The sequence below is a fragment of the Microtus pennsylvanicus genome, chromosome 11, assembly GCF_037038515.1.
Source record: "Microtus pennsylvanicus isolate mMicPen1 chromosome 11, mMicPen1.hap1, whole genome shotgun sequence".
NCBI classification, from domain to species: Eukaryota; Metazoa; Chordata; class Mammalia; order Rodentia; family Cricetidae; genus Microtus; species Microtus pennsylvanicus.
The window spans coordinates 90,267,509-90,277,270 of NC_134589.1; positions in this window are offsets into that span (position 1 = coordinate 90,267,509).

The window sequence follows — 9,762 nt, forward strand, 5'->3', positions numbered from 1 at the left end:
CTTCAGATCCTCCTACGCCGTCTCTGTCACTCAGCAGCTTCCGTATTAATGTGGACGTGAGGGGCCAAGTCGGTTCCTTGTCCCATGGCGCAGAGGCCGTGTGGCCATTTTCCAGGCCAGTTTCATAGGAGGGGTGCTGGAGTGGATGATAGTGGAAGAAGTGCCTAGCTTCTCCGGTGCTGTTTGTGGGTGATACAGGTCAGCCCTGGGGCTGGGTCTTGCTGCTGGAGGAAACTCTGGGGTGCCCTGTGAAACTAGTATTCCACCAAAAGATGAAAATGAAACCATCCAGAAAGTAACTGAAACATAAAATAAAGGTGGTTTTTATTTGAAATCCAGGTTTCGGGATTTTTATATTTTGTGTATGAGGTCAGAGGACAACTTTTAGGAGCCAGTTCTCTTCTTGGGTCATGTAGGTCTCGGAGGTCAAACTCCATCGTCAGGCTTAGGGGCATACTGTTACCTGCAGGACCACTCAGGGTTTTTGTTTTGAGACAGAATCTCTTGTGGCCCAGGCTGGCCTTGACTACACACAACTGAAGATGACCTTGAACTTTTGATTTTCTGCCTCCATCTGCTAGTGCTGGGATCATAGGTCTGGGCTCACCGTGCCTAGTTTATGAGTTAGTGGGGCTCAGACTGTGGGCTGTGGGCATGCTTGGCGTGCCTCCAACAGCTGAGCTCTATCTGGAGTCTTTGGAATCGGAGACCTCACCCCAAGTACTTTAGTTTAGGGGACTTTAGTTACGTAGTGTGGACATTGCTGGCCTTCATCCTCCAGGGTATGGGATCCTCTGATCTCCGGTTAGCTCTTCAGACCCTGCCTGGTCCAGGGTAGCCTCTGGTGCCTAGCCTGGTAAGATGGTTCCTATCCTGTGAGGTGAACAGCAGACTGTATTGGTCATCGTGATCTACCTGAGTGTGATGTGGCCTCCCCAACCCATGGAGCCTCATGAGTTTACTTGTCTGCAGTATGGCTCATGTGGATAGTCCCTGCCAAGCTCTGCCCCTCTCCCAGTCCTGGGACTGCTGGTAACTCGTTCCCCTCACCCACCCTGGCACGAGTCCTGGCTAGAGGTGTGGACTGGCTGCTGCCTCCCCACCTTATCCTCTGAGGGAGCCATGGTGGGACCAGGTGGTGGGTGACACACCCATGTTGGTACTGATTCTTCCTTGTTCCTGTGTAAGAGACCTCCCAGCCCCCCTTCTGTGAGATAGTCCTGAGCCCTGTAGACAGGACCTTATGCAGCATGGTTGGTTGGTTTGGGGTTTGTTTGTGTTGTCTGTAACTGGTGTGGGCCACTTGTAGCCCAGGGCTAGAAGGCCTGGAGGCTTGGGGGCTCATGGCCCCAGTTGAGTTTCTAAGTATGAGTCACTCCAGTTCCCTGGTGTTTGCCCATCTTGTGGAAGTTGATGGCTTCCTCTCCTTGCAGGGTCACGGCCCTGTCCCTATGTGTCTACCAGAAGTGCCCTCCAAGGCAGCGAACCCCAGGAGGTTTGTTCCATGGGGGTCTAAGATGTGAAACGCTCTCCAGTGATACCAGGGTGGGTTGTACTGATGGGTTGGTGAGGAGGGGACCCCTGAAGACTTTCCGTGGGGCAGATTGTTTGCTGTAGCGAAGGCAGCTCTCTATGCGGGGAGGCCACTGCTCAAGAATGACTCCCTCATGCCACTGCATCCCCAGTGCCATCATCGAGAGGAATGTTCCCTAAGTCAGACAGTGCCATGGAAACAAGTGTGTCAGAGGGACCTGGGAACAAAGGCTCACCAAACTGGTAGCAGATACCAGGCCGTGGTGTTTGTCTCCAAAGCTGGGTCTGCTGCCTTATTCTTCCATGAGATCCCAGAACCTTGCCTGTTTCTCAGCACTGGCCTCTGGGTCACCAAGCAAATGGAGCAAGGTCCACCCAGCCTGAAACCACAAGAGGAGCCTGGGTGTGCCCCGGGAAGGGGTAGAGTGTCTTACCTTCCGAAGCCTGGTTTAGTAGGGTATCTTGGGGGGAGTGCTTGGTACCCCGGCACTGGAGCATCGGTCTTGGGAATTGACAGAGCCAGGGGGATAAGCCTTTAGCTCACCCCATCCCTTCTCATGCCCAAGTCCTTGTCATTCTCTCTGTGTCCCCCAACTCCATCCCCAGGTGGCAGTATGTACCACCCTTCTCAAGGTGCACACTGACTACAGCCCTGACTGTTTCACCCTGACACCAGGCCAGTGCCCGCCCCCCCCCCCCCCAAACCCTTTTCCTTCAAGCATTAGGATGAAGGCGGATTTCTTCTCATTTGCTGGGAAAGAATGGGCTGCACTGTGCCCTGTGCATGGGCGGGCTTGTGGCTTCTAATTAGGAAATTGGCTGTCTGGGCCTGGCCCACTGGGCTGTTGTTACAGCGTGGGGTGTGAGTGGCTGTGGCACAGGCTGCAAACGGCTCCTGATCTTTGCCTTTTAATTCATGCATCGCCATATCTCTGTGGCCGCTCCCCTGTCTTCGTAGTGATGGAAAGGACATGTTCCTGATTGTGAGTATCTACCAAGAGGCTCTTAGGAGTATCGGCGGGGATCTCTTGTTATTTGCTGCTTTCTCATGGCCTGGAAAGGACTGAGAAAGGGGACATCAAGCTTTTAGTGATCTGAGTGGCACTGGGGACAAGAAAGCACATTTTAGCCCATGAGGTGGTCTGGGAACCAGTGTGGATGCAATAAACTTGTGGAGTTTGCTGTGTGCCCCTCAATGTTGCCAAGTTTTTGCTGGCCCAGTTTGTCCCAGAAATCAGTGGTCTTTAGTCAGCGGTCCAGAGCAGAAGGCAGGAGCCTGCGTGGCACATGTGATGTCCAAGGGTCTGCATCCTGTTCACCTCACCAAGCCCCTGTGTGTTCTACCCAGGGGTCCAGAGGCTCAGCGAAGACAGCAGCAGCTACCACGCAGGGCCTGGAACCAGTAGGCTGACCCCAACGCTGCTTGCACTATTGTGAGTGTACAGCGTGTGTTTGTCACCCTGGTCTTCGGCTTGAGCAGCCACGGCCGCGGTGTGCTTCAGAGCGGTTCTTACCATGCCCATGCCGTCTCTGCTGACCACCTTCTGCATCCACTGTCCCCTTTCTGGAGGTGCCATGTAGTGGGATCACATGTTTGCATGTGTTGGTGATGGAGTACCGTGAACCATCTGGTTTTCAGGTTTAGTTTCACTGTAGCAGGCCCCAGTGCCTAAAGGTTTTCTCTTACGGGCACTAGTCCAAGGTTCAGGTGGAGCTTTTTGTGCTCACGGGCCACCAGGTGTCCAGGTGATTCTACCTGTGGCTGAAAGTGCTGCAGAGAATGGACAGGTTTGGGATCGGATGTGAATCCCTGGGTTTGGTCTTCCTGGGTAGATAATAGCAGAACTGGTGGGTCACGTAGGAACATTTGTTTGGTCATAGGAAAAACTACCAAGGCTTTTCCAAAACAACCCCTACTTATCCCACCTATGAGTCTGGGCCCCAGGTGCCAAGACAGGACGTGTGGCATCTCCTGGGTGCAGTAGCCTATCTAGTGGGTCCGAAATAGGGGTCTTGGCTGTGGTCCTTGAGCTTGACTGCCCCCTGCTAGGAAGGTTAGGTCCTGGCTTGCAGTTGGGGTGGGGACAGGTGTTACTGTCAGGTGGTGTCTGGGCCACGGGTAGGAGTAGCTGGCGCGTGTGTTTGCTCTGCATCCGTCCCTCCCTTCATTCTCGGGAGGATTTCAACACCCACACTTGGAATAAAAAAAAAAAATTATTAATGAGCTTGGTGCAGTTGCCATGGTAACCTGTTGCTAATGAATCTCTGGGGTTTCCTCTTACCTTTGCGGAGCTAGAGCAAGGCTGAGCTATGCTCAGACCAGGCATGCTTCCTTCTCCTTAGGTTGCTGTGGCAACGCCTGTCACTAATCCCCAGCCAGCTCCTGGTTTACCGGCCTGGCCCCAGGAGCCAGCTGCCCGCTTATGCTTACATAAAGCTATCTCTTACTGTGTGATCCTTGCTGTTCCCAGCACCACCAGGCTCCCTGGAGCATCATTCTTTCTCTAGGGCCACACATGGGATACCCAAGATACGGAGAACAGATATGGTGTCTCAGGCTTTGCTAGAGCAAGGATTCTATGCGGATTGGGTAGGTTAGCATGCCCACACTGAAGTACCCCAGCAGTAAGGGTGTGCCTAGGCCTAAAACAGGACTCATGAGATGACACTTGGGCATAGATGCTGCCCACCAAGGGCACAGCCTTACTCGCCCCCGGTTAGCAGCTTGATGGAGCCCTGCTGGCTTTGGAGAGACCATAGGCCATCCTGAATCCTAGTGTTCTGCCCACCAGGTGATCATAGATTAGGCCAGGGCTAGAGTCTCAGGGTCTGGAGAGCTGTCATGAGGGTTCAACCTGCCTGCAGCTAGTTCATGGGGGCAGCTGAAGAACCTTGAGTTCAAGGGCTTGGGTATTCAGTAAATAGTTGAGTAGCATCCGTGAGAGGACAAAGGAAGGTTCTGTGCTACTCAGAAACATAACCCCAAGCATGGGCCTGAGCTACTCAGCTTCTGTTCCAGTGATCTCTTCTTGAGCTGACTACTGGCCACTGATCTAGCTGTGTACCAGTGGCTAACCCTCCTTCCTGCCAGCCTGTGTTCTCAGGGCATCCTGTAGGGGCATCCAGGCAAGGGATGGTCACATACGAGGAAACCGATAGGAGGGTGTGAGCGGCTGCAGGCAGACCTCTCCCAGCTTCGGCTTGTTGGTCTAAGACATGGTAGAAGAGGACGATGGTGTGGGGGAGGGGCCAGAGCGTACCACACCTCCACGCAATGCTAGGCTCTGCTTCAGTCTCCAGGAGTAAGCAAGCATGTCACCTCTTTATATCCAGGATCTCTGTGGCCCCTTCATGAATTAGTTTCTTGTCTCTGTGGCAAATAGCTGAGAGGAAACAAATTGAGCAGAAAGACTGATTTTGGTCCATGGTTTCAAAAGTTCGGTCCATGGTCAGCTGACGCCATTACTTCCAGCGGGAGATCCAGGGAGTGTGTGGAAAAGAAGGCCAGGAAGCAGAAAGAGCTTGTGCATCAGCATCTCGGCCCGGCTTCTCTTCCTTTCAGGTCCCCTGACTGGGATGGGGCTGCCCACACACCAAGCATACCCTGACTTAGTCATCTCTGGAAACACGCTCAGACACACTCAGAGGTGTGCTTATAATCTCCTAGGCTCTTCTCAGTGGAGTTGCTTCTGCTCCGTGGTGCAGAGCCTGAATAGCTAGTGCCTGCCTTGGTGGGTTTTGGGCCTGTGTGTGTGCCTTGGAGAATTGGGTGGATAGATGTGGCAGGAGGCTAGACCAGACTTGAACTGGTGGGTGAGCAGGAGCCCAATACCTACTACAATTTGAAGACACCAGCAGAATCCCTCGTTTTTAGGCACTGCAGCAGCATGACCCCCATGGCTGGGGTGCCCACTCGAGCAATCTTTCAGCATTTCGGTATCTTGGTAGATTCAGAGCTGAGCTGATGGCCATGGTGGCAGCTGATGGTGTTGGGACCAAGTCTCATGTCCCTTGGCCACCTGGGTTCTGAGGGTTGGCCTGGTTTGGAGGCTGAGTCTCCATTGCTAGACTATGTGGCCCAAGACTCGTGTCTTCTGACGCGTGCTGGTTGTCATGGGCTTGGGTTTCTGGCTTTGTGTTAGGAAAAAAACTGCAGCCAGCCAGATGGCTATGAGACAGGCCTATAAGGCAGTGTCAGACATGACATATAGTCCAGAAGATTAGAGCATGGAGCCCCTTTGGATGTCAGGGGTTTGAGTAGGGCCCTGCTTGGCCCCCAACCCAGGAAGCAACTTGCCTTCACTCCTGACCTGGAGTCAACCTAGGGAGAGGGACCAGGCTGGGTGACCCTCAACCCCTGTGACATCATAAGATTTGCCTGGTTAAGCCTGCTTATCCTCCCTGACCCATAGGTAACCCCTGGTGAAGCTCAGGTCCTCAGCCTGGATCCCAGAGGTACTGGCTGCCCCTCTGTCTGAGCTCTACCAAAGAGCTCTCTCCCTCCTAGGGGCTTCTCCCTGATCCCATGGGAGCAGTGTTGCAGGTGTTCAGTTCAGGAAGGCAAGACAGGATGTGGCCGAGGGATGCAGAAGCTCCATCCGCTGCCATCTGCTCTGGAACTTGGGCTGCAAAAGCCACAGCCCAGTCAGAAGAGTGTCGTGTTCCCAGTGCTGCCCCTCCCCCTCCATCTGCTTAGGGTTCCTCTTGCCTGGTGTTCACCCTGGCTTCTCTCCTGGAGAAGCACAGCCAGGTCTGGTAGCCCCGGTCACAGGACAGGGTGGGAGCATCCCAAGCCTGGGTCTTCTTTCCCTGGAAACCAGGAGTTGGGCTAAAGCCGCGGTGTGGGGGTTGGGCTTGGCAGGAAGCCACAGAATAGTCTTGACTGCTGTGGGTATGAGGGACTTGGGACAGCCCTGCCCAGTCTGTCCAGGGGAGACTTTTTGTGTCTCCCTGGCAAGCCTGTCCTTGTCCCTTGGGTGGGTGAGCTGTCCATGTGCACATAGGACTGTGTCCATGCACGTGTGCGTGGGCATAGATGCCCCTGGTCACCATGCTAGAATCATCCTGGGGAGTTTAGGACTTGAGGCAGAGATGTTTTTCCTGTTCCTTTGAAATACACCCTGCCCGGTGATGGTAGCTGGGATTGGCTTCGGGATGTTTTCATTCCTAATTTAGACTGTTTATGTGCTGGGCTGGAGTCTCTGCCTGCTCCTCAGTCCCCCCCTCTTCACCACACTCTGCTTCCAGCTGTCTGGGGGTTTCAGGGTCCCCCGGGGTGTGTGTCGGGGTGGGGGGAACTACCAAGGCAGAGCCTGGCCCTTAGCCCCCACCCCTGGCAGCTGCAAGTATTTTTACCAGCTCTGCAGGGCTCCCCTGGTTAGGGAGCACCACTTTCTTCCATGTCGGACCACAGAGCCCTTTCTGTGAGGGGCAGCCCCTTCCCCACGTGGTCTAGGCCTCTTTGGGATGGGGATCTGAGGTCATGCTGTGGCCAGACTGGCCTGCCAGCCCGGCTGCCTGGGTGGAGCCACAGGGCAGGGAGCAGAATCTGGCAGCAGCACTGGATGCATTCAGCTCCCTCCTGGGGAGACAGGAACGGAAATGGGCAGCAGGGAACCCCTCACTGACCACCACACTTGGCTCCTTTATGAGCTACAAGGACCGCTTGAGGATTGATGCTGACGGCTTGACTTTAATTAGGAAATACATTCTGCAAGAAGTGCTCTGATGGGGCCCTGGGCTGTCTTCCTGGTTGCCATGTCAGCCAAGGGGGGAGGGTGCTACTTCCACCCCTGCCCAGCCACCCGGGCTTATAGGAGGCTACAGGGAGAGAGTAGGGGCCCTTGTAAGTAGGACCCACAACTTGATCCTCCAAGACAGCAGGGACTAGGTCTTGGCCGCTTGCCTCCCTCTTCTCCTGTGTGTACATGTGTGTTTGTGGCCACAACTTGTTCAGAGACCATACAGGAGAATCCAGAGGAACCTTGCCAGGGAATCATGACACCGCCCAGTGATCCAGGAGCCAAGACTCAGGTGTCCCTGGCCCTGATGATAGATGCTGTTAAGGGCTGCATAGTCCCTGTGTCCATCTTAGTTCCACCCCTAGAATACCCACAGATCCATCCAGAGCAGAGGCTCTCCGGTCCCATCACCCCTCTCTAGGTCTTTAATTTAACCTAGCTCTTCCCCTATAAGCCAACCTGGTATTCCCTCTCTTGGTGGTCTCCTGGAGTCCCCTACTCCGTGGGGTATCCTTCATGCCTACTTTTCTTTGCATAGCCCAGATTCTTTTCCCTTGGAGGCCTCTGTGACTGGGGTTCAAGGACAGGGTGCTCATGAGCCTTACAACCTGCCTGTGTGTTGTAGATTCCTGCCCGTAGGACCAGCGGCCTCGTCACAGCCCTTTAACTACCCTGCAGAGACTAATGGAAGCTTCTGAAGTAAAATCTGCACCTTGAAGCCGGGAATTGGGTGTGCTGGGGTTTCCTTCTCTGTAAGGCTGACGCCTCCCAGCCTGCAGGGATCCAGGCTCAGGTAGCCTGTGACCCGCCACACTTAGTGCTCCTTTTCACTGTCTTCCATCCTAAACTTCTGATGTCAGTGCGGTAGCTACTGGACGTCTTGGTCCACACCATCCATTTCAAGCCATTCTTGCGGAGGGACAGGCAGAGCAAGGTGTGAAGTGGGGTCCCTGAACTCCTCCACCTCGTTTCTATCATTCACAGTGAACTTCACATCAGAAAAGGTGGTAAGGGATGGTTCTCAGGCTGTGGTCAGGGAAATGATACCAGGAGAAGCCTCGAGGTGGCGGGGGAGGAGAGGACAGTGGTTTCTAGTCAGTCCCCTTGGCCCGGCTGGCCCAGGTCCTGCATCCCCTCACATTTGCCACTTGGCAGATCCCCTGTCTCTGGGTTCAGTTGCAGCAGGTGTGGCTGAAACCATGCTGGAGTGGACAGGGGTGTCTCGGTGTTTGGAGGAGCCCTGGGTCTTCCCTCATCCATCTTACCAGGTAGAGCCTGGAGCCACATGTAGGCCTAGGGTAACTATCTCATCTTAGGAGATGCCCATTCTAGGCCATCCTCCCAGCTCTCTTCCTACCAGGGTAGCTCTTGCACTGTGGCTTGACCTGCCTCTCTGTGGGATGTTGGCAGGGTTGTACCTAGAGTGAATGCTGAGTCTTGCAGCATTAGCTCCTTGGCATGAGGGGGGATCCCCAAGATGTGGGAACAGCAGGTAACATCTCTCAAGCTGGTGCTCCACACTGCGCTGGCTCCTCATGGGAGCCTGGAGGTTCCCTAATTAAGCAACTTATTATTAAAGCAGCCGTCATCCTTGTAGCCTGCTTTCTACTTCTGCCGTGGGGACAGACAGACAGCCATCCCATAGGGGCTGCACTGGTGGACAGCATGCAGCCTGACACCCCATTTAGAATTCTTAGCTTGTGTAGCTCACCAGTATCCCAGACTGGTGCTCCTTGTCCCCTTGGGGTCATCTTGGAGCCCAAAGGATGTTACATGTGAGACTCACCAACTCCTGGGGTAAAGCAGAACCCAGGTCGTCAGCCTGGCCAACCACAGGCCAGACCTCAGGGATCGCCTAGGGACATCCTGCTGAGTGACTGCTATCTGAAGGAGGGGATCCAGCTGCCTAGAGCAGTATGGAGACCTCTGGGGGATGTTGTATTGAGCTGCTAGAATTACTGAGTTTATGTTCTAAGGCTGTAGATGAATGAGTATAGTGGCTCATAGTGGGAAGTGGAGGGGGGGTCTCTGCTGGTACCAAGAGGGGCAGTGTTTGGAAGTTGGCTACAGTAAATGGGGCCCTCATGTCTGAGTCTGTGTTCTCTGGCAAGGTTGCACCTGCTCTCCAGCCCTCGAGACAGTGGCTGTCATACACAAGGGGTCTCAGGACCCTGTCAGGAAACGCAGGTGAATGAGGGCCCATGAGGTCCTGGTGGTTTATCCTAATGATGTTTAAAAACTTTGAAATTTAGAGGCTAGAGAGATGACTCAGTATTAGTTACTGAGCGTGATTACCCTTGCAGAGGACCCAAGTTTGGTTCCCAGCATCCATATCGGGTGCTCACAATCAACAACTTGTAATTCCAGCTCCATGGTATTCGACCCCTCTGCGCTCCAAGGGCAAATGCACTTGTGCATATACCTACACATGGGCACAGACACATATACCTACACATAGGCACAGACACATATACCTACACATAGGCAC